General features: G+C 37.8%; 1 long non-coding RNA gene across 1 annotated transcript; it reads left to right on the top strand.

The window, feature by feature from the left end:
* Window positions 1–1,802: 1,802 nt before the first annotated feature.
* Window positions 1,803–3,130, top strand: LOC109425337 (uncharacterized). The gene is made up of 3 exons (XR_009998511.1): window positions 1,803–1,987; window positions 2,055–2,143; window positions 2,204–3,130. It is a non-coding gene; the product is annotated as an uncharacterized LOC109425337 (long non-coding RNA).
* The last annotated feature ends 21,984 nt before the right edge of the window (window positions 3,131–25,114 follow it).

The raw sequence follows: 25,114 nt of genomic DNA, 5'->3' as shown, positions 1-25,114 counted from the left end.
CTGGAGCGAGGATTTATTTTTTCCATACAAGTATGTCCCATACTACTGTACATAATATTTGGACATTTTGAAATGGCTAAAATATAAACGACTCATAAGAAAGTGATCATTCATCATAAATAATTCCATAAGTCCCAGTGAAGAAATAGGGGTGTAAGCAGTAACAAATAACAAAAGTTCCATAAACAAATAGAAAAATGCATAAATAAATCAAAAGTTTCCATAAATAATTGATTTTTGAGCAATTAAAAACGTCAAAAATGCAATGAATAATTCAACTGTTGCAATAAAAAAAGCCAATTTTTCCACCAAAAAACTTCGAATTTTCCATAAATAAATTCGATTTTTTCCATAATAAATTAAAAAAATCACAATAAAAAAATATCAAAAAAGCAATAAATAATTCAAAAAGTGCAATAACAAAAAAAATAAATTATCAATAAATATCAAAAAAAACACGCAATAAACGTAAATGCATTTTGAGGCAAAAATTATGTAGACCATGCGGCGAAGCCGCATAGAGGATTGAGGAACTGAAGCGGCAGAAAGCCGCCGAAGTTTCCGATATCCGATGCACCGCAACTGCATCGATTCGGTTCTAGGCAAACCACAGATTCAAGAATTTGCCCGGTATAATGCAAACATAGATGTTATCCTTTTTTTAGGTCCGACGAGCGATAGCGAGTTCGGACAGCAAGCAATTGCTCGGTAAATTGCAATCATAGTTACGCAAGCTTTTCAGTCGTTTCAGTCATATAAGAGCGATTCAGCATTGCACTGTCTCATACTTTCCTGCATTTGTTTTTCATGGGTAATTTCGTCATTTTTTATTGCATTTTTTTAATTTTTTATTGCTTTTTCGATATTTTTTATTGTGAATTTTCTAATTTATTATGGAAAAATCAGATTTATTTATGGAAAATTCGAAGTTATTTGTTGGGAAAATTGGCTTTTTTTATTGCAACAGTTGATTTATTCATTGCATTTTTGACTTTTTTAATTGCTCAAAAATCTATTATTTATGGAAACTTTTGGTTTATTTATGCATTTTTCTATTTGTTTATGGAACTTTTGTTATTTATTACTGCTTACACCCCTGTTTCTTCACTGGGACTTTTCGAATTATTTATGGAAACTTTTGTATTTATTATGGAACGTTTAATTGTCTGCCTTTATTCATTTCATTCAAGTACGTCTTGCATCGTATCATTCTTCTTATTCTTTATGGCTCTACGTCCCCACTGGGAGTTGGCCTGCCCCGCTTCAACTTAGTGTTCTTTGAGCACTTCCACAGTTATTACCCTTCCAGGACGCGCGCCATCAAGCAACCGAAACTGCACCGCGCTCACGCTGCATCCATAGAGCGAGGTTTTTTGGTAGTGTTGTACTTTTAACAACAGCGCACGTGCTGAAGGGTTAATTGAAGGGCTTTCCTTGCCTGCCATGTTACGTTTACGTTAGCCGTAAAGTAAGAAATTGTGCAGTACTTTAAGGATTAGGCAATAAGTTAAGAACGTGCTCCACAATTAGATAGTTGAGCACCCCTGCCAGACGCCTCCACTCCGCCGCTCGCCAGTCAGTCAGAGTAACCACATAAGCACCACCAGCGGGTGTACACACAGGCATACGCTGAGCGAACCACATGCCAATCGAGCAGCACATGAGAGAAAGTACATAGGAGAATACTCTCACGTATCACGCGAGAGCGTGGCGCACCGACTCAATGCGGCACAAAACATACCCCAATCGGGGCTGATCAAGTTCGCCTTCGCCTCAGTAGTCAGTAGTCGCCACCCGTCTTTCGATCGCATCGGTACTAATTGACAGCTGGAGCCTCGTTCATCGCGCGTCCGTCAAAAGAAAAGTTGTCAGGGCTGGAAAAGACAGCCGCCAAAGCAGAAATAATTCGTCTCGAAGGTGCGAGCATTACCAAGATCTGCAATTGCATCAGCAATTGGAAATTCGCGACACTAAACAATCTGATCTTGTAAGTCTCCTTAATATTAGCATGGCTGCCAAATGTGCTGACGCTTTTTTTTTCCCCGTGTAATTAGAGGTGCGGTACCGAAGATAATAGCCGATACACAAAAGGCGATTCTGCTGGTGGAACCAGCAGAGGCGTGGCGTGGTCAATCCACGTGGGGTGAGTGATTTTTTCGAGATGGCCGTCACGAGACTGAACATTACTCTCCCATTGTGACAGGAAATAATTCCGGACGGATAAGGCAAGCGATCGCGGGCGCCTTGGTGACAGGCTGCAGATACGGGCCGGAAGCGAATAGATTGCATGGTGAGTGATGTCATCTCAAGTTTCGTTTGGTGTAATGCTGACCTTGATCGTTTAGTGCAGGAAAGTTGCATCTCAACGCACAAACTACAGTGCCACACTCGGACGCATCGCGTACACACGCACACACGGAAAACCCCATATTGGGTGAGTAGGAGATGTTGGTGACAGGCGCGAGCATCAACTAATTTGTTGCGCGACAGGGTTTTTTTTCTTGTGTGTGTTGCAGATCACGATTGTCGCACGACGCAACACCGGTGCATCGGTGCAACAACACCTCTCGTCGCGAGAATCATTCCGATCCAGGTCGATGCAGCCATAGTGGACTCTTTCTCGTGATCGGCACACGAGATCTAGGGATTTTCCGGTCGGCCGCGCATTCGAGGACGAGAGCAAGCGGGAAAGGAGTGCAGACCAAACGGAGCTGGAGGATAACCGATCCGCGAGTGAGGTAGAAGCCACCGTGCGACAGCCAGAGAGTGAACCCGTCGTTGCGAATGTCCATACACGAACGGCGGGCGTGAGAAGCGGCAGGCTGGTTCGGTGCGGAAGACCGGTTGGTGGTGAGAGGACCACGATACTCCAGAACAGCGCGCGGAAGAAGGTATCAGCGGCCACGGTGGAGAGATGCAGAGGGTATGATGGCGGTCTGACTGGCATAGGGGGATCGTGAGTACTCATGATAGTCTAGCATTAAGGTTACAACATGTGTGTACATTAAGTGCAATAGTACAGGGCACGAAGATAGGAGAATGACCCAAAGGAGTGATAGATCAATTGATTGTCCGTAAATAAACAATGTAACGTAAACGGTATTTGGTTTGTGTGCGCTATTATTTTGGCTTCCGGGTCTGATCGAGGCTAGCCTTATTCCCCTCGACAGTCTTCCACGACAGCCATTGCATAAATTTGTATATTGTGAGGCAACGATACACTATGCCCAGGGAGTCGAGAAAATTTTCCCGACTGGAACGAGAATCCAACCCGCCGCCTCCGGATTGGCGATCCATAGCCTTGACCACTAGGCTTACTCGACATCGTATCATTACAAAACTAAATCAACGATTTACCCTAATGTCACTAAGTACGCTGTTGCACTTCTCCTACCTCGGGCACATTTATGTTCACTGTATCTGGTCCGTATGTTTTCCTCTATGTACCCCACGTTCCCTTAGGCCAAGTGAATCAGTAGGAATTTGAAAATTAGGTTAAATGGTTAGGGATAAAAAAACTACTCAGGATTGTTTTTAGGCATATTTGCCATTTGCCCTGCCCACCGTATCGGGCTCCAACTACCCCTGGAAGAATGCTGCGCATTTTCTAGAGAACCTCTAGAGGAATGACGACATGCGAATGACCTCTAGAGGAATGACGAATGCGATTCAGGAGGATTAAAAGGCGTTCCTGAGGGATGCAGAGAACTCCAGGGTTGTACCGGAAACCCACCTGAAAACTCTTAAAGAGCCCCTGAGACCCCTTAAAACCTCACTGGAACCTTTTGAAACCCCCTGAAACGTCCCTGAACCCACCTGGAACCAAGTGGGATGCTCCTGAGACCTCTCGGAGCCCACTTTTTAAACCTGATGGGACCCCCTGAATCACCCCTGTGACTACAAAACCGTCCTAGAGACCTACTAGAATCCCTCCCCTGAGTCCCTCTGAAACTCACCTGAGACTCCCTGTAGCCCCCTGAAACAAACCGAGACTCTCTTGAATGTCCCTGAAAGCCCTCGTCATCCCCTGTACCCTCATGGAACACATTTGAGACTTCCTGATACTCTTCCGAAACTTCATGGGATCCTCAGAATCGCATCTGAGACCTCATGGAGCTCTCTGAAATTCCTCTGAGATCTCCCGGCAACCACTTGAAGCCCTCTGGGTCTCCTGAAACGCCTTTGAAACCCCTTAATATGTCCCTGAATCCCCGCTTAACCTTATTGAGATCTACTGACCCACCCGTGAGATCCTCGAAACACCCCAGCGGCTCTTGGAACCCCCCTGAAGCTCCCCGAGACCTTCATGAACCCACTGAGACCCCTTGAAACCTTCAGGTACAGTGAAGATATATGGTTGTTCAATAAGTACGGCTGTTATCTTTGAAGTTGTTCTACAGAATGATCTTTTTTGAAACAAACTGTCATCAGAAGGCCGACTTCAGAGGCACGTTATCCTCCATTTGGAATATTTGTGCCATTAAAGGTTCACGATGGTGTCAGGAGGATGTTAGAGGCGTTTCAGGGCGTTCCAATGCATTTCAGGGTGTTTCGGGGTGTTAGGCTAGGCGTATAGGTGAAGGTGAATATCACGTGGGCTGTGGGGGGGTTTGAGAAGCGTTTCTAGATATTCAAATGCGTTTCAAGGGTTTTCCTGGGTATTCCAGGTGTTTCATTTTCAGGTGGGTTGCAAGGCTTTTCGATGGGTTTAGGAAACTCTCTTCTGACATTGAGGGGGGTGGAGGGGGGATTGCAGTGGTTTTCGTAATTTAACAAAATATCAAAAACCAAAAATGAGGAAATACGCCCAGTTTCACCTTGAGTCATCACACAAGGTCAAGGCAACTAGTTAAAAAGAATTGGTTCGGGAAAAGCCTTAAGAATTACTTGGAAAATTCTTTCTGAATTCCTTCAAATACTACTTCATAAAATCATTCGATACTCGACTCGAGTCGAGTTAAGTACAAGACGCTGAAAACGACCTTACAGTTGAGGTCGAAATACGTGTCTATCAAAGGATGCAATTACTTAGTGGAATTAAACTTAGCATGATTTTCTTTTTAAAAATTACTTGTTTGATTGCTAGAAAAGTCTTTCAGATATCCTCCTACAATTGATTTACAATAAAGGTAGTTCTTTCAAAAATTCCTTCAGATTTCATCAAGACATATTTTTAAATATATTGCTTGATTGCTCAAGAGAGTTCTTGAACGTCTTTACATTTTTTTAGGAAATTGATTCAAAATTTTTGGAACACTTTCGGCTGAAGCTAAGTTTCCTGCTGCCAAGTAGAGCGCTCAAGTAAAATTTCTCCTTTTTCTGTACGTAATTTTGACATTTGTTGATCTGACAGTATTTTAACGAAACGATGCTGTAAGAAGGATGTGAAGAAAAGGGCACCAGGTTGTTTACGATTTAGACTTTCGTTCGTTTCTTTAGGAAATGTTTTTGAAATTAAGATTCCCCAATGATTTAATTTATAACTTTTAGTTGGACTTCTGGGGAAAATTCAGATAGTAAGATTCCAGCGGAGTTGTAAAGCGTCCCGACTAGAAAAAATCTATCAAGTTTATAACACGTTGTGTTATGACGTTATAATTTTTTTCCATAACTGATTATGTTATAAACTAGGTGCAGGATAATGTTAAAATAATTAAAATCGTAACAAAAAGTACACCGGTCCAATCAAAATTATAACCTATTTTGTAATGATCTGATCAATATTATAACAAAATATGATATAAGTTTTAGCTTCAAGAAAACTAGTTTTTATCATATTTTGATACAATTGTACAAAATGATTTTCTGAATGTCATTGAACCCCAAAGATATTCAAACTTTTTTTTTATTTCTTTTTATTCATGAAATAAAACTTGATTATATCACGATCTGTTATAACTATCAGGGTTTGTTTCAATAATGTTATATTTTTGTTAGAATCTTCTAGTCGGGGTTCCAAGGAAAATACTGATGACAGATATTTCGCAGGGATTCCGGGGGAACTTTTAATAGTATTACAGCGAGAACTATGGTTAGATACTTATTATTATAAATTCTGCAATATTGAGGTTCGGACTAAGGTGGAAGGAATTCTGCTGGGACTTTATAAAGTCTTTGAAGAAATATTGGAACGAAGATTCACGGGGAATTTAAAGGAAATTCACGAGATTTCTCCAGAAATTCCTCATGAGAGTTCTCCAATAGTTCCTCCAAAGATTCCTCCAGAAATTCCTCCAGAAAATCCTCCAGAAAATCCTCCAGGAATACCTCCGGAGATTTCATCGGAGATTCCTGCAGAAATTCATCCCGAAATTCCGCCAAAAATTCAGCCCGGAATTCCTCAGGAGAAACCTCCAGGAATTCCTCCGAGGATTCCTTCCGGATTATCTCCACCAATTCTTCCAGGAATTCTTCTGAGGATTCCTTCAAAAATTCCTTTGGGGATTCATTCGGATTATCTTCGGATTATCGGACTTTTCCAGGAACTCTTCCGATGATTCCTCCAGGAATTCGTCCGAAGATTGCTCCTAAAATTCTTCCGTAAATTCCTTCAGAAATACCTCCTGAAATTTCTCAAATAATTCCTCCAAAGATTCTTCGAGAAATTCTCCCGGAGATTCCTCCAGGAATTCCTCCAAAGATTTCTCCTGACATTTTCTCCGGTGGAATTTTTGGAGGAATATCCGGAGGAATTATTCAAGAAATCTCAGACGGAATTTCTGGAGATTTGCTCCAAAAGATCCTCCGGTGATTGCACTAGAAATTCCTTCGGGGATTTCTCCGGCAAATTTCTCCAGGAATCACTCCGGGGATTCTCGGGGAAGTCCTGCAGGAATTCTGGAAAAATTGCACGGGAATTTCAGAAGAACTCCTGGAAAATTTCCCGGAGAACTCCTGGTAGTATTCCCGAGGTAATTTTGGACGAGTTCCTGTGAAACTCCTGGAGGAATTTTCCTGGAAACTCATTGGGGAATTCCAGGGGAATTTATGCAAGAATTCTTGGGCAACTCCTACAAGAATTCATGGGGAACTCCTGCAGATTTTTTTTAAATTCCCTTGACGAATTCCCGATGAACTCCTGGAAGAATTTCCGGGGAACTCCTGGAGGAATTCCCAGGGCACCACCACGGGAATTTCCGGGAAACTCCAGAGGAATTCCTGATAATCTCCAGGAGGGAAGACTGGTGGAGAATTTCGGGATGAATTTCCGTGAACTCCAGGGGGATATTCTGGAGGAATTATCGGGGAACTCCTGAAAAAAATCTTTTAGGAATCTTCGACAATTAGCTATTTTTATCTTTCCAAAACTCCCAGAGTCCCGAGCTTTCTTTTGATGTCATCAGTTTCTCTTGGAACCACATCTTACTTGAAGAACTTGAGGAGCTTCGCCGAATTACTAGTTTTTTTTTTTTTTAAATAGTATTTCCCGCCTCCTGAAGAACCTCGGACAATACCCGCAGACTCCTATAGAATCATAAGTTTTTCTTATGAGCTTAGGAATTTCCTTCCACATTACTTTCCTTTATATCTCATGGATTAGTAGTTCGTTCTTAAAATCTTTGGATTTCTACTGCACTAATTTGCTCTCTATAACCCAGAGGTTCCAAATCTTTCCAAAATTTTCGCGGCGCACCAACAACTTTTTACAAAGAATTTTATTAATTTAACACCTTCAGTTCAAAACTTCAATTTGCTTTTTTATAATTCAAAAAAAAGGAAAAATGGCTTGAAGATTCGCAGAACTTAACACAAATTTTAGATTTCTGAAGGATTGCATTTCATCGACATATTATTCCGTACGGAATATTAAAAACATAACTGACAACATCGCATGACAGCGCCATCTGTTGGCAAATCTTTCTGGCTGCGAATAGGAAGCAATCAGCTGCGTTTTTGCTAGAGTGCCGGAAGAGGCGCCTTTCTGATAAATGCGGTAAACGTGATAACAGTGTAAAGTAACGGCGAAAGTTACGCTATGCGATCGTAGACGGCGCTCGTGTTCCACGTGTTTTTCACATATACAGCGGCTCCGGCTGCACCTACCCACTCGTAAGCATCATGCGCAGCACGGGTGGAAAATGCCAGTCAGAAAAAAAAGAAGTAAACAGCTTGAAATTTGTATGGTGGCGTAATAAATTCTCTGTTACTGTAATGAATCTGAAAGAAACGCATAGGTATAATGATTTTGTTTCTAATTTGCAACTTTTTGCCCCAGGGTACAAATCGTTGCGATGCGGAACAAGTGCAAGCCAGCGATTTGTCCATACAAGAAAAATGATTTTACTTTTAATGCGGTGGCGCCATCTCTGAGAAAAACAAGCTTTGATTTCTTACTATTATTTATCAACTGCGAACGCTTAAGTAATTTTGATTGCAAAAGTTTGTAACGAATAGTACATTGGAACCTCATAAATGCACATTTTATTTTCCGTATCGGGCCCCACGTCTGGGAACTTAGATACGCAAAATAAAATGGAACATTACAAATGCACAAAACACAAACATGCAACACATAACATAAATTGTGCCCAGTTATTCAAATAGATAACTAAGTCCGAACCCAGGATGACGAGGTTTCATTTTTGTTCTTGGTCCATCAGTCAATCCTGTAATCGTATTTTTTCTGGCAGTTCGCCTTTTAGTTCGCAGCATCTGTTGCGGCATTCATAGCTTGTTTTGGTCTAGAAATTTCTAATCCTAAAGGGGCATCCAGATTCGGGCAACAACACAAGACCGTCTATAATTTGATGTCCGTGTTGGGGGACGGCTTGTGCGTTTTGTACTGGATCGCTCCTGAAATTTTTGGAGCGCTACAAATGCACATTAAATTTCAGGGACAAATGTACAAACCTTAGTAAAACATACAAAATAAACAGACAAAATGTTCACAACAATTTACAAACGTAACACACTCCATCCAATCGAAGAATTTTCCATGAATTGGAGAATGCAATCTATGGAAAATTCTTAAAACTACTTTACAACGTATTAACTATATTACAAACGTAACAAGTTTTACGTGACCATTACTTGTCCTATCCTTTTACACAGTACTTACCAGGTGGAAACCAGCCATAATTCGCTATTCAAGCCAAGTTTTTCGCCTTAAATACTGCTAAGTATTTATTTGCATTTTTTTTTTTCAGGAATAAATAATTTATATTTTTCCTACATAGATATGAAAGGAAACATGATCGAAATTAAAAGAAATCCAGGTACTACCTGAGCAGGTACTACCAGACAAGGTATTGATCAGTTATCCAGGTATTGAAAACAATTTATTTTGGTATTTGGTATTTGGTTTGGTGCTGAGGATGGTTTGAGGTATTATTCAGTTATGGAAAAATCCCTATTTGTATGGAAAAATCGCCGATTATTATTTAGGTATTACCATACCTGATGTCATTATTCACGCGTTATGCACAGAATACACACCAGTTATTATTTTAGGTATTTTATTACTTTTTTGCACCGTATTCGATCCCCTGCAGAAATTTTTTGTCACACCACAATATGTTCCCACCAGTTTAACCATACGTTTCGCTGCTAGAAATTTTAAGCGTCGGTTACACTTTCCTTGGTGTTTGACGTGTGAACAAATATTTTAGACGATTGAACATTTGCACGGTTATCTATAAAGCAATGCAAGATGCAATACCTCTTATGCAGTGCTACTTAATACCTCATTCAGGTTGTAGTTATTCGGTTTTCCATACCAGAGTTAGTTATTTTTCAGCTATTTACTCCTGCTCGGGTACTTGGAGAGTTAAGAAAGATTTTAAAACTAAAAAAACAGAAACTTCGCCAATCATAACACCTGAAATCTCACTCATACGCCTTAGGGACAAAACGTCGAAACACAATTTGTCGAATGCCAAAACGTCCAATGCCATAACGTTGAAAGTCAAAACGTCAAAAGGGACAAAACCGGGAATGAACGAAACGTCGAACAAGAAAAAAAATTACAAATTCTTTGATTAACAATCCATTCTTGCAAATCCGACGTTTGAAAAATTCGTTTAAATTTACATTCTTCTGTGGAATTTCTACAGAAACTCTTCCATTATTTTTCTGAATTTCAACTCTAGCACTCGGCTAGATATTTGACCAGGGCTTTTGTAAGAAGTTAAGTGATCAATCTTCAAGGCATTTTTGTTTAGTTTAAACAGAAATATAATGTAGTTTTGCCGCAGATGTTTTTGTATAATACTTTAGATTGCAATCTCAACCAGCTGATTGTATGAACTCTGCTATATAGAGAATATTCGGGAAGCGTTTATTTTGTAATAGAAATGGAACCGGGTAGAAATCATCGTACGAGTACTGGAACAGTAGAAAAAATGCTAAAACTTACACTTGTTAAAGAAATTTTGATCACCACTGCCCTAGCAGCTAGTTACGCCGACTAGCGGGAGGAGAATCAGCCCCCATGAAGTCCCCACAGCGAGCACTCGTTCACTCGTGTATGCCACGCCAACAAAGAAAACACGAGTCATGAGCTACACATATTCATGACAGCAGCGGGGTAGATCCTTCCCCATTCATTCGAAAAGTGCTATGGGGTAACTATGGCGGGTACAATTGAAACATGAAAACACGCGAGATACAGGAATAAAAGTGCATCTGATTCAGCAGCAGTCGAAGCACCGCCGCCGCTATTTTGGCGGTGCATCAAGGGAAAAAAGCTTATCACAGTTTGACAATGGCTTTCACAATGACGACAACCAACGAACACGTTGCAATGCAACGGGGTGAAAGAGTTAACCAGGTGAAGCAAGATTAGTCGTGACGTGACATGTTTTCAATGTGTCGCTACTAACAGCATAAGAATGACAGGTCATGTCTTTAACCAAGGCACGTTGATCGGATCGTTGATTGTGGCATCTGTTGCATTTATGTCATGTTGCTATTATCGAAGTTTATTTGCTGGCTAAATTCAAGCCCTGATGTTTCGTATTTAAAGATACAAAAGCGAGTTCAGCGCAGCTTGACAAAAAAGTTCGATGAGAGTATGTTAGCGATGAAGCACAAGAAAGCATGGGTCGTTGCGATATGCAGAGACTTTATGAAACTGCTCATGGTACGTGACACAAAGCTGGACCAAGACCGCCAGTTTATGAAAAACGAATGGTTATTAGATTAAAATATCCGGGGGTGATTTTTTTTAAGGAAATAAGGAAATCGTGATAAGGCTGTTCATAAACTACGTGGACTCAATTTTGGCCTTCTCAGATGTTGTCTAGACAACATTTTTATTTTTTTTTTTCAAATGAGTGTATTCAATTTCGTACCTTTTAATTCCGCCCTAATTGCTTATCCTTTGACAGATACGAGTATTTCGACTACCACTTGTAATCTTCCTCCATGGATAACTGACACTGAGGAAGATTACAAGTGGTAGTCGAAATACTCGTATCTGTCAAAGAATAAGCAATTAGGGCGGAATTAAAAGGTATGGAACTGCTTACACTCATTCGAAGAGGGTATTCTGCTTAGAGGGTTCAAAAAGTCGGTACAAGAACATTTTTATTTTTTTTTTTTATAAAAACTCTTCGTAGTTTTTGGATTGGCCTCTAAGAAACTGAATCATGATGTCTGAAATTGTCAACCTGTTAAATCATCAATTGTGGTAAAGGTAAAGCTTCCCCAAAGCAAAAGTGAACATTTAGCATCATTTAATCCACGCGCAAATCGAGCACGTGCCGATGACGATGATTCTTTTCCAACAGTAAGATGAAACCAGACCTTCAATCTATAATAGAGCAGAGCATCAAATCTACCCCATATAGCCGAGGCGGTAAACGCACGGGTATTCAGCATGACCATGCTGAGGGTGACGGGTTCGATTCCCGGTCGGTCCAGGATCTTTTCGTAAAGGAAATTTCCTTGACTTCCTTGGGCATAGAGTATCTTCGTGCCTGCCACACGATATACACATGCAAAAATGGTCATTGGCAGAGGAAGCTCTCAGTTAATAACTGTGGAAGTGCTCATAGAACACTAAGCTGAGAAGCAGGCTTTGTCCCAGTGAGGACGTTACGCCAAGAAGAGGAGAGGATCAAATCTACCTTAACCCCCGGACTCGCCTCTAGCCGAACTAATCGATACTCTCAGTCTTCCTTCCGAAATGAGATTTCTTCCTACTACAAACCCTCCAACGAACCAAGCACTACAAATGAAGCGATGTGCCACCGAAGCAAAAATATATTTCATTTCAGATAATGAGAATCGAACTTCAAGCCCCAAAGGTACCCACCAACCGTGCTTGCCTAGCTACTCGTCCTTGTCTTTTCCTCCAAAAACTCAACTTCATTCGTTCATTTATTCCGAGTGGCGCGCAATCATTAGGTGGCAGTCAGTCGGTGTGTTCTAAATGAAGAATGAACATTTCAATGGGGAACTGGAAACAACGGCTGGAATGGAAAACTTTAATCCCCTGCAACGCAAGGTGGTTCGGATTTGATAAAATTTGGCGTGTTTCTTCACTTTAGGCACTGGAATTTTTTATTCTTACGAAGCGTAAACTTAATCATTAACTTTGAACTTTTAGTGGCTACGCAGTCTTTATTCTTGAAACGGGTTTATTATCTACCCAACGTTTCGGCACTTAGGGATGGTGCCTTCATCAGGGGGAAAATAATGTTCTCGTTTCGTCTCTCGTGTTTCGGCTAACTTTAATCTTCCTGACTCTAATTGTTTGGTACATGACTCTATAACACTTCGGTGAACTTATGTGGACTCTTTGCCATCAGTAAAAAGTTATTTAAAGTTAGCCGAAACACGAGAGACGAAACAAGAACATTATTTTCCCCCTGAGGAAGGCACCATCCCTAAGTGCCGAAACGTTGGGTAGATAATAAACCCGTTCCAAGAATAAAGACTGCGTAGCCACTAAAAGTTCAAAGTTAATGATTAAGTTTACGCTTCAAAGTTCAAAGTTAAGAATTTCAGTCGATCCTTGCTAGTAATACATACTTAATCATTAAAGTGTCTCGACCAGATCACACTACAACTGTGCAGCATAATTATGATACGTTGAGATCGTTGAGAACAACAGAAGTTTGTACTTTTTTGTTTTAAGGAATCTTTTCTTAAGGGAAAATTTCTTTAAGCAAATACTTCGAAGTTCATTCCACCAATTTCTTTGGTAATTGTTTGAAAAATTGTTTGTGACGGCGATTATTTAAGGAATTGTAACGGTAACTTTTTGATTTTTTCCGGATTTCTTTACGTTTTTTCCTATAATTATTTTAACAGTTCCTGCGAAAGCACCTGCATGAAATTCTCTGGGCATGCCTCTTGGAGCTAATACAGAAAATTCTTCAAAATTTTCTTCGGGAATTTTTTTGAAAGTTTTTTTTTACTTTTACAGGAGGTTCATAAAAGTTAACTCCAAGGGTTTCTTTGTTTTTTTTTATATATAATTTTAAACATATTTCTGAAAGACTTCACTGCATTTTTTTTGGAGATTTCTCTCGGAATGCCTTCAAGACTTTTACCTAAAATTTCTTCAAGACTTCCTGATGGAGCAACTCCGCGAGTTTATTCAAAAGTTCTTCCGTGAAATTCTGCGATGTTTCTTACAAGAGGTTCTCTATTATATTTTTCAGGAGTTCCTCCCAAAGTTTTTTTTTAATATAAAATTAGAAATTTCTTCAAAAAACATTCATGAGCTCCTGCGATTTTTTTTCTTAACAATTTAATATTTTCAAGGCGTTTTCTGCTTAAGAAATTCTATTGAAATTGTCCATAGATTTCTGAAGTTCCCTTTTATTTATTGCACACATTTCAATTCAATGGAATTACTCCAAAAACTTTTCTCCAATAACCGATGATGGGTGAGTTCTGTATGCAAATTACAGTGAGAAAATTAGTTTTGAAATTCCTCCCACATTTTTGTTCTTTGACATTTTTTTTTATTTTCAGAGTAATTTGCTGGAAATTTTTTGGAACATTCCCTCAGAAACACTTTTGGAAATTATTCAGTAATTTCTTTGGTAATTTTAATAAATTATTGACATAAGACATTTCTTTTGCATTTTTTTTTCGTAATTGTAATTGGCAATTACTTGGTTACTACTTTGGATTTTTTTCGGTAATTCCTTTTGTTCTAATAATTCCTTTGGAATTTGTTTGGGACGGGTAATATTTAAAAAATTCTTACCTTAACTTTTTGATATTTGGCCGGGGTTCTGCTAAACCGAACTATGCGCCAAAAACTTTATTCTGAGATAATTAAGCTTAAAGTTCAACCACTCACAAGTAAACAACAGCTAAGATTATTTGAAACTTTTCCACGCACATGTAACTTACAAGCCTTTATTAATCATCAGAGACGAAGAATACATGTAAATTATTTGAAATCATTGATATAAATACATTTAATTTTTCAGTACTTCGCACTCAGTTCACTCTGGCTGAGCTAAAACATTGGAATATGGTTTATAGTTCACTTTGGCTGACTGTGTTTCTTTGTTTCATAGAAAACCATTCGGATTGTGAAAAAAAACTCGATTTTTCATCGTCCATGAAGTTGAAATCGATATCACTCACAATTCTTTACATGAATTAGAGAGGACGCGTATATTATGGAGGTCTCAAAATAGTTTGAAATATGAACGGTGGAAGCCCTCTCAGCTCAGCCCTTCCCACCTATGTTTTTTTTATAGGCGGTGCATGTGCTGTGCATGCACAGAGCAAGAGTGATTATGTAATATGATGTCTTTGCATGTCTTGAGGTCCTGAGATGTGAAAATGGAGCAATTTGTGTACTTCAAATTTATACTGGTCGAAGAAAATCTTGAACATGATCTGCCAAAGTGAACTAAGACAAAAAAAAAATTCGAAAATAATAAAGAGATTCGAACTTGGGTCCTTTAAGTGATAACCAAGCACGTTACCTCTAGGTCATTTTACTTAGCTGAAGGTCAGTCGTTAAGTCTGAATCAAGTTCTAAATATTCTTCTCTAGCATGGTTTTCGTGAAAACGCCATTTTTCAATCAGCCAAAGCGAACCAAGTGTTTGATTTTTTTCATGCTTTATTATTCTTATTAGCCTTGTTGGTCAATGACGGCTTCTGTGTTAAATTATCAGTATGAGGTGTGTCGACATAACACAGGTATTTAAAACCAGTTAATTTTTGTATTGTTGAGAATTAATAGATTCTAAAATGCAGTGGATTTGGTTCGGTCTGGCTGAATGGGATTTGGAAAAATGGCGATCAGCACCATTGAAACATAATTGTATCCTCCAACATCCGTATTTCTAATAACGTGTTCAATTCTCCCACAGATTGTTACTATGAGTCGGTTGGAAGTTAGAAATTTGACGGCGATGAGCATAACTTGAAATGTTCTTCATCTGGACCAACACTAAAACATTTCGTTGATTCTATGGAATGGTTTACAGTTCACTCTGGTTGGATGCAATTTTATTTTTTGTATGTTCTGCCAAACTGAAATTTTGAATTTACTCCACGAAGAGCTGTCAGAATTACTGCATTTTTACATGGAAGAAGGATCATCAATTTCTTCATCCAATGGTAAAGAAAACTCAATTTTTCAAAAAATGGTCTTTGGTTCGGTTTAGCAGAACCCCGACCATTTTTCCGAATTTTTCTTGGAAATTCCTTTACGATTTTTTTTCAAAAATACCTTCAACGGTTCTTACGAGAGTATCTGCTTGAACTTCTCTGAGAACTTCTTTTGGAATTTGTACATTTTTAATTCTTTCAGAATTTTCTCTGGGAGTTTCTTAAGAATTTTTATTTCTGAAACCTTTTTAAGCAGGTCATTTAAGATTTTCTCTTAAAGTTTCTTTTGGATTTTTTTTCTGGAATATTTAAAAATAATTAAAAATGACTACTGGATTTTTTGGAAGTTTCTACAGGAATCAGGGATGCCAGATGATTTTTTGAAAAATCTGTATAGCACTTTTCAAAAATCTGTATCCCATACAAAATTTGGGAGAAATATCTGTATCTCATACAAAAAAATAGTCCCTCTTGCATAAAAATCTGTATTTCGTATAAAACGAAATCTGTACGGATGCTTAAAAATCTGTATATATGGCATCCCTGACAGGAATACCTTCAAGAGAATCACCGGACGTTCCTTGAAGACTTCCTAGAGAAGTCTCTCCAAGTGTCTTTCCGGAAACTCCCTCGAGAGTACCTTCAAGAACTCCTGTGATATATCCTTTCAGAGGTCCTCAAGCAAATCTTTCAGGAGTTTTTCGCCCTAAATTCATTTAAGAATTCCTTTGTGGATTCCTACTATAATTTATTCATAAGCTTTTCCTAGAATTCCTCAAGAGTTTTGTATATCTCCTAGGATTCCTTCATAAAATCTACAGTTTGCGTCATTCCTCCAGACACAGTTTCTCCTTGAATTCGTAAGGAAATGCCGATATTTGTTTTTCTCATGAACTCCTGGAGGAAATTGAAAAACACTTTCCGAAAAAACTGCTTTCCACTGGGAATTTTCATTAAAATCGGAATAACTCCCGGAAGAAATCTCAGAACAGCTTAATGCTCATGGAAAAATTCTTGGAGAAGTGAAGAACTAGCTCCAAATTAAAAGCAAAAAAAACGAGAGGGTTTTCTGGAAGATTTCATGAAGAATTAAAAAAAAAACACGGAGAAATTATTACTATTATTATTACTTTATTATAAAGATTTTCAGCCCTAGGCTGGTTCATCTCTTAGACACGGAGAAATCACCATAAAACAATTCAGACAAATGCCAAACGATTCTACGGATAAACTTTCGATTAAAAAATTTGGACAAATTGGCGGAATAATTTTGGAAGAGTTTTCAGAAAACTTCCAGAAGAACTCCTGTAGGATTTTTTAAGTTGTTACTGGAGCAATTTTTCAAGAAAGTTACGCAAAAAAGTTGGAAAACAAGGAGTCATTATCTACATGAAATTCATTCGTGGAATGAATCTTCTGTGATGTTGCTTGAGATCCTAGCAAATCGTTTCAATGAGTTGCCGCAGAAGCCTTCGAAAGCATTCTTGTAATAATTTTTCGGAAAACTTCCTTCGAAGGAGCTTACAGAAGAATTCCCAGAGGAACTTTCGACGAATTTCTAGAAAAACTTCCGTAAAATTTCTCAAAATAAATCCGTTAAAATGCCAAAGTAACTTGAGGAAGATTTATGGGCGAATTTTCTAGAAAAATCCACAGAAAAACTTCTTGTAAAGCAATCCATGAAAAAAAAACTGGGCAATCCCCGGAGGAACATTTTTTCTGAATTCTTGGATATTGAAAATTGATAGCGACACTTTTCAGGGAACGTTCCACCTTAACTTCAGAACGCATCTCAGGAACATCTCTTCGATATATTTCAGGAAAAATCTGAGGTGATCATCTCGAATGAATTCCACGTGGGACACTTGGAGGGGATACAAAATTAATAACCCAGTAAAATTACCGAGTGAACTTCTGAAAAAGTTTTGAGAATGAAAAATATGAAAGAATTATCGGAGAAACTTTTGCAGAAAACCCTAGTTTTCGCACGAACTTCTGGTAGAATGCGCAGAGAAATACCTGGAAGAAAATATTGTGGAAATTCCAGAAGAATTCTTGGAGGAACTTGTGGAACAATCCTCTGAAGAATTTCCAAAATGATTCTCGCAGAAAATTAAAAAAAAAATCGGAGTTACTTCTGCAAGACATCACGGTGCAGTTCATGGGGAAAATTAATTACTGGAGGATTTTTTGGAAGATTCACAGAGAGTGTTGAAAAACTGGATGAAACTCCATAAGGATTTTAAAGCCGAAAGATTTCCCGAAGAAACATTTGGAAGAATTCTAGGAGCAACTACTGCAAAAGATTTCGAGAAAAAAAAACTTCAGGATAAGCTCTCGTATCAACTTCTGGGCAGATATTACGGAAATAAAATTCTGAAATTGAATTCTAAAAAGTGGAACTTTTGGAAACATTTCTGAAAAATCTTCTATTTCAGAAGAAAGGACAACTGCAAGCATTTCCAAACTCCTGGAAGAACTCCCAGTGAAAATTCTGGAGAAATTCAAAGGGGAGCTCATAGACGAGTTTCGTACGAAAATTCTGAAATTCTCAACGGCCAGTAAGAATCCATGGATGATTACAGATTTTGTTTTTAAAACTGCTAGGTTAACTTCTAGTACAACCCCTGTCGAAAGCGCTGCAGGAAAATTTCCTTTCTTCTGGATGTTTTCCATACTATTATTTTTTGGTCTAATTTGTCGAATTGAAAGCTTTTTTCTTCAATATCGGATACAGTATAACACTCTTTGAACCTTCATACCTTCTTTTACTGAACATGGGTGCAAGTTAAAAAAAATGATTTGTTTTTCTGTGAGAAAAATTACAGAAGAAGTCGTAGATAAATTTCAGATGAACTTCTGAAAAATCTTCCAGAAAAACTCCTGCAAGAACTAATTTCGGATTTTTCTGATTTTTTGTATCATTTTTTGGAAGAGATTACGAAAGAACTGCTGGAAGAATTTCCGGTGGAACTGCTGGATAAGTTCCCGCATTAGTTACTGAAAGAAGCCACGGAAAAAAACCTGGAAGAATCCATCATGGAAATTTTGGAAGAATTCTTGGTTAAGCTTGAAGAACGATTTCCGAAAAAAAACTTCCTTCCAAAATAATTCTCGCTGCAAAATTCTGAAAAAAAAATCGAAGTCATTTCTAGCGAAAATACCGAAGCAGTTCACGAAAGAATTCCTGAAGATACCCGGAGGAGGTTCAAAAATGAAGGAATCGCCACATGAGTTTTCAAGAAAAATACCGAAAGTTTTCCATGAAAATTTTCCAGAAGATTTTTCTCAAGAATTCCCAGAGGAGTTCCCGGAAAAATTTCGTAAAACCTTCCGGTAAAGTCCTGAAGGATTTTCTTGAAATATCATCTGAGCCATTTTTCATGAAAAATTTGCAAATAGTTTTGGAAAACAAGGAACGGAAACTGAACTGACACTAAACTGAACTGAAACTGAAACTGAACTACACGGAATTCTTTAAGAAAATTGTGAAAGATTACCCAAAGGAACTACAAACCAGGAAAAACTCTTTCGTTATCTTCAAGAAGAGATCCCAGAAGATCTTGCGAACGAGTTTCTTGTTGCTATAATTTCCCGAAAAAAATTCCTGGAGAAGCTTTCCAAATAATTTCTGGGAAACCTTATTCCAATATTTTAAAGGTTATTTTTTCAAAATTTCCGAAGAAATTGCTGTGAAATTGAAGAAACTTTGGGGAGATTTCCAGGAAAAACTTGCAGAAAAATCCAAAGAAAAACATCCTGGAAGAAACTTCTGGAAAAACCCCATGAGAAGGGAAATTAAGCCACTGCGTCCGATAAGCTGAACTTTTGAGGCATTGTGGATTTTGATATATACAAATATACGGGACTTCACATCTGACTTTTTAAAAAGAAATCTTTTTCTTCACTCATGAACACTAAGTCCCGAATTTTATTAATCATTCACTTTTCACTTGCTACATAGTTCTTTCCTACGGCTGAAGGCCACACTTTTCTATCAAACTTCACTTAGAACTTGCTACATAAGTCTTCCCTACGGCTGAAGACCACACTTTTCTATCAGACTTCTCTTAGAACTTCTAACTGCTCGCACTCAAGGTTTCCTACTTACTGACTGGCCTCGACACGCGTCGCTCGGGGCTTCGATGTTGCCAACGGTCGGTCCTCATGGTGGATTGCTGACTGCGTTGTCAGCAACTGTATGCTCGTCGTCCAAAGTTCGTTGTCGCCAAGTGTTGGTGTTCATGGCGGTTTGCCAAGTGCCTGGTCAGCATCTAGTCCACGATGGTAGAGACCGTAGATCGTGGGTAGAGCTTAGGGATGTCCATAACTATATCTCTTATATCAAATAATTTATTGTAAGAGATATTTTTTGCATTTAGTTTGTTCTTTCAATGCATCCAGGAGTTTTCATGCATTTATTTAGGAACATTGATCTTCTTAAGAAGTATTGAAGTGAGCTTTCATAGAAATACTTGACTTTATAGAATAAACTACCGAAGGAATCTCGGGAAGATCTTATCAAAACATTCCCAGAGAAATCCTAGGCGATAATCTTGAATGAATCTAGCAGAATATCCGGAAAATTTCCTGATATATATCTGCATAAATATCGAAGAAACTTCTGCAGAGGCTTTTAAAAATTCTCCAAGAAGAATTTCTGAACTTCCAAAAGAACTCTCAGAGCAACTACTGGAACATATTGCGGAGAAACGGTAGTAAGAGTTTCCTGCGGGACAACTGGATTTTTTCTCGCATTAACATTTGGAAGAAATTTCTGGAAGAACATCTTTGACACTAAAAAAAAAATGGTGGAACCTGAAGAACGATTTTCGGAACAACTACCAAAAGAATTCTCGAAATTCAAAAGAAAAAATAATCGGAGTAATCACTAAAGTTTCTTATTCGATGCTCCACTTTAAAATCTCTTTGAAACTTTAATTCTTATTTTTTCACATGCATTTTTTTAATATTTCTGCTAAATCTTTTCATTCATTGTTCAAGGTATTCTTCTATTTCAAAGATTTCGGCCATACATCCAGAAGCTTTTACGAATATCATTTGGGGACAATGTTTTTTTTTCAAGAGCTTGGAAAGAATGGATATCGATAAACTTCAGAAAGAATCTGAACAAATTCTTAGGAAGATTTACTCGAAGCATTCCTGGAGGATCGGAGGAACTTTCGCAGGAAATCCTGAATAAATTTCCAAAGAAACTTTCCAAGGAACTCACAAATTTCCTGAAGAAAACTGCTAGAGATTATGGAGAAAATGCTTGATTTTTTTTAGATGGAACTATTGGATTAGATCTGCACAAAATTCTGGAAAAATTCAAGGAGAAATTTCTGAAAATATCATCTTAAAATTCGAATTTACGAAAGTATTCTCTTGGGAGCTTTATGAAGAATTCCCAGAACGGCTTCCTCAAGAAACAACAGATGATTTTTTGGAAGATTTTTCAGAAAAAAAAATCGAAAAAATTCTTAAAGGCTTTTTCTGAATTATAACCAGAACAACTTTTCAAGAAAATTTGGTTCAAAGTTCTAGGAAATAAGAAATCGTTTTTTTTTTTGCGATCTTCCAAAAGAGATCCCAGAAGATCTCGCGCACGAAACTTCACAGATGATTTAAAAAGTATTCTAAAAATAATTCCCCGGTAGTTTTCCTGTGGAATTCCAGTATATAAATCTCCAGACCAATTTTCGTAAAAACTTTTTTAGGAATCTCCAAACAAACTTTTAACGATTTTCTAAAGGTTGTTTTTTTTTGGAAAATTCTTGAAAAAACTTTCGTGAACATTCCCAGATAAATTTATGGGAGATTTTCAGGCGGATCTTCCAGAATAATCCCCATAAAACTTTCTCAAAGCACTCTTCGGAAAAGAATTCCAGATGAAACTTTTGAAACGACTTTCGTAGGATTTTATGGAAATTTCTAGTTGTAACTTAAAACAGAATCCCTAAAGAGCTGCTGATATAATACACGGTGGAACATTCGGTAGTATTGTTGAAACATCTTTCAAATAGATTACGGATAAAATTCTGAACTTCTAGACAACTCTTAAAGGAAGAACTCCTTGAGATATTCAAAGTAAAATTTGTAAGAGGAGGAATGTTTTCCGAAATTTCTGGATGAATTTTCAACGAAACATGTGTAAAATTCCCAGTGGTATTCCATAAGGATTTCAAAATGGATTTTTTTTTATTAAACTTTCATCATAACTCCTAGTAGAACACGCTTAAGTACTCATGGAAAATTTTCTCTCTTCTGGAGATTATCCACACTTATTTATTTATTATTATTAGCTTTTTTTAAACCTAAAAAAAACATCATACTCTTTGAACCACTGGTTTTCTCCGGAATACCTGGATTTTCCGTTTCCATGAGCATTTTCAAAAACCCAGAATAATCCTGAAATTCCAGATGGGGAACCTGAAGAAATGTAGTGTGGATCTCATAGCGAAACTCCCAATAAAAATTCTGAAAAAAAAAGTTTCGGAAGGTTTGCCGGAGATATTTCAAAAAATTATTAGTAATCTTCCTTTCCACGAGTTTCCGTTGAAGGTTTTAAAAGTATTCTTGGAATATTTTTCCAGAAAATGCCCTGAAAAAAAATCCACGGGAGATTTTTTTTTTAATTTCCAAAGGAAATTTGGACGGTTGTTTTGTTTCATTTGTTCCATTCGTTGTATTCGTCCATTTTAGATTTCTACCTTATTCAATCAATCCTTTGTGTTTTGCTTCCATCATCAAAAATGTGGTTCAGGATTTGTATGATGAAAGTCTTTAACAGAAAGTTAGTTGCAAATTAATGTTGTTATCACAATTTTTACCATCTTTCAAAAATGTTGGACCACTATGACACCACGATCACTATGGTTGAGCGCGATGAGTCTGAAACCAACTTTTTTCCTCTATTCGCCGAAAAAAAACAATCACTCCAGTCAGCATCGTCGGCAAACTTCGGCACTTGATGCGTTCGAATTGGCACGTCTGTTGAATGATTATTTGAAAACTTTTGATGGGAGTTCGGCTGGGGGCTCTGTTACTGAGTGAGATAGGGGGATTGCCATGAGACAATCAGATTTTTATACTACCGCCAACGGAATGAAATTATTCTTCAAAGGGATCATAAAGCACTTTCCGAGACGGCAATCGTTTGGCGGTAACAGTAACCGATGTTAAAATCAAATGAAGAGAAGAATTTTTGCACTTATCTTTTTCAGAAATGATACCGTGTGGTTGGTTGGTACTCCCGGGAAAACCATTAATCTTATCATTATCATCAGTCGCAGGCAGGTACCCACCAAGACAACTGGGTCGGAGTGGGAATGTAATTGAGTTGGTTGGCGCGAGTGCCACATTTCGAATCGTGAGATATGGGAATCTCTCTAGGAGGTCTTACCTGAAACGATAGAAATGAGAAAGTGCTGCGTTAGATGCTGGGAATGAATGAGTGGCTTTTAAATCAAGACGGTTGATCTATATTAGCAAGGGAGAGGTTAAATTTCAGGCGTTGCTACTTGCAGTAAAATCGTGGGAAGTATATGACTGAGGCAGACTTTCATTTGAAAAGTTGATCTTTCAGTTCGACTGAAATTGCGATTTGAACTACTAGGGTGTTTGTTTCTTCAATTTCGATTCGCACACTACTTGATTCGGAATATTACTTGCCGAGAGTTTGTTGTTCGACACAAAGGCCTAATTTCGACTAGATTTCGATTTCCATTCTACAAAACGAAAAAAAATACTATGCTTTTCCTCAAACAAGCTATAATAAACTGTGGCACCAGTTTCATAGACTTAAGGAGAAACTTCAGAGAATACCAATATGGCTGCCACAATGGCCGACTTGGACCCCTACTCACGTTTTCAAGAGCACCAATCTTGAAAATTCGTAAACAAATGCGCTCGATTTGGAAAAGCTGCCTCTTTTTGCAAGTGAGCAAAGCCAGGATAAACAAGTGCGGCTTGGTTCGATGCTTCGTTCGTCAGATTTGTGCCTCTAAAGTTTGTATGAAAAACTGCAATGGGATTTGTTGATGTTTCACCTTAAAGCCACCTAACTTCATTATTTATTTTATCCCATTTCTCGTCCTAACAAACACACATTCTACGAGTTTCTGGTACCTATGGCCGAGCAAATCCCTGCCTTCTTTCATCGACCATCAGTTCCAACACCCACATCATTTCACCTCGCGAGCCGGGTAAGGGAGTTGGTCCTGAGACCTGTCGGCACAGCAAGAGCAAGGATAATTAATGCTCTTGAGTAGACTTTGCATCCCACATGGTCGTTTGCAGAAAAAGGGCAGAACCTTTCCTCAGCCGCCAGCAGCAGGAGCAGCCCTAGTACTGCGAGGCCAGAGGAGTCCGCTTTTTATTAGCAGTGAATTTCCTCCCGACCGGGATCTGCTCTGGTTCTATGGAAAGGTTGAAGCGCAATAAGAAGTTTCCGTCCTATGCAGTCTCCCATCCACTACTGGGTGTTTGGCCTTTGCTCATGGATAACTCGACCAGAAGTGTGTAACAAATGATGGGCATAGTATTATCCCTACAGACTTGGAATACTTCAGAATGCTAGATTCATCCAGATTCAATTGCTTTATCTCTCTATCTTTCTATCTTTCTATCTTTCTATCCTTCTATCTTTTTTATCTTTCTATCTTTCTAGTTTTCTATCTTTCTATCTTTCTATCTTTCTATCTTTCTATCTTTCTATCTTTCTATCTTTCTATCTTTCTATCTTTCTATCTTTCTATCTTTCTATCTTTCTATCTTTCTATCTTTCTATCTTTCTATCTTTCTATCTTTCTATCTTTCTATCTTTCTATCTTTCTATCTTTCTATCTTTCTATCTTTCTATCTTTCTATCTTTCTATCTTTCTATCTTTCTATCTTTCTATCTTTCTATCTTTCTATCTTTCTATCTTTCTATCTTTCTATCTTTCTATCTTTCTATCTTTCTATCTTTCTATCTTTCTATCTTTCTATCTTTCTATCTTTCTATCTTTCTATCTTTCTATCTTTCTATCTTTCTATCTTTCTATCTTTCTATCTTTCTATCTTTCTATCTTTCTATCTTTCTATCTTTCTATCTTTCTATCTTTCTATCTTTCTATCTTTCTATCTTTCTATCTTTCTATCTTTCTATCTTTCTATCTTTCTATCTTTCTATCTTTCTATCTTTCTATCTTTCTATCTTTCTATCTTTCTATCTTTCTATCTTTCTATCTTTCTATCTTTCTATCTTTCTATCTTTCTATCTTTCTATCTTTCTATCTTTCTATCTTTCTATCTTTCTATCTTTCTATCTTTCTATCTTTCTATCTTTCTATCTTTCTATCTTTCTATCTTTCTATCTTTCTATCTTTCTATCTTTCTATCTTTCTATCTTTCTATCTTTCTATCTTTCTATCTTTCTATCTTTCTATCTTTCTATCTTTCTATCTTTCTATCTTTCTATCTTTCTATCTTTCTATCTTTCTATCTTTCTATCTTTCTATCTTTCTATCTTTCTATCTTTCTATCTTTCTATCTTTCTATCTTTCTATCTTTCTATCTTTCTATCTTTCTATCTTTCT

Source organism: Aedes albopictus, chromosome 3 (assembly GCF_035046485.1).
Source record: "Aedes albopictus strain Foshan chromosome 3, AalbF5, whole genome shotgun sequence".
In the NCBI taxonomy this organism is placed as follows: domain Eukaryota; kingdom Metazoa; phylum Arthropoda; class Insecta; order Diptera; family Culicidae; genus Aedes; species Aedes albopictus.
The sequence above is the reverse complement of the archived record's forward strand: the minus strand, read 5'-3'. Positions and strand labels throughout refer to the sequence as shown.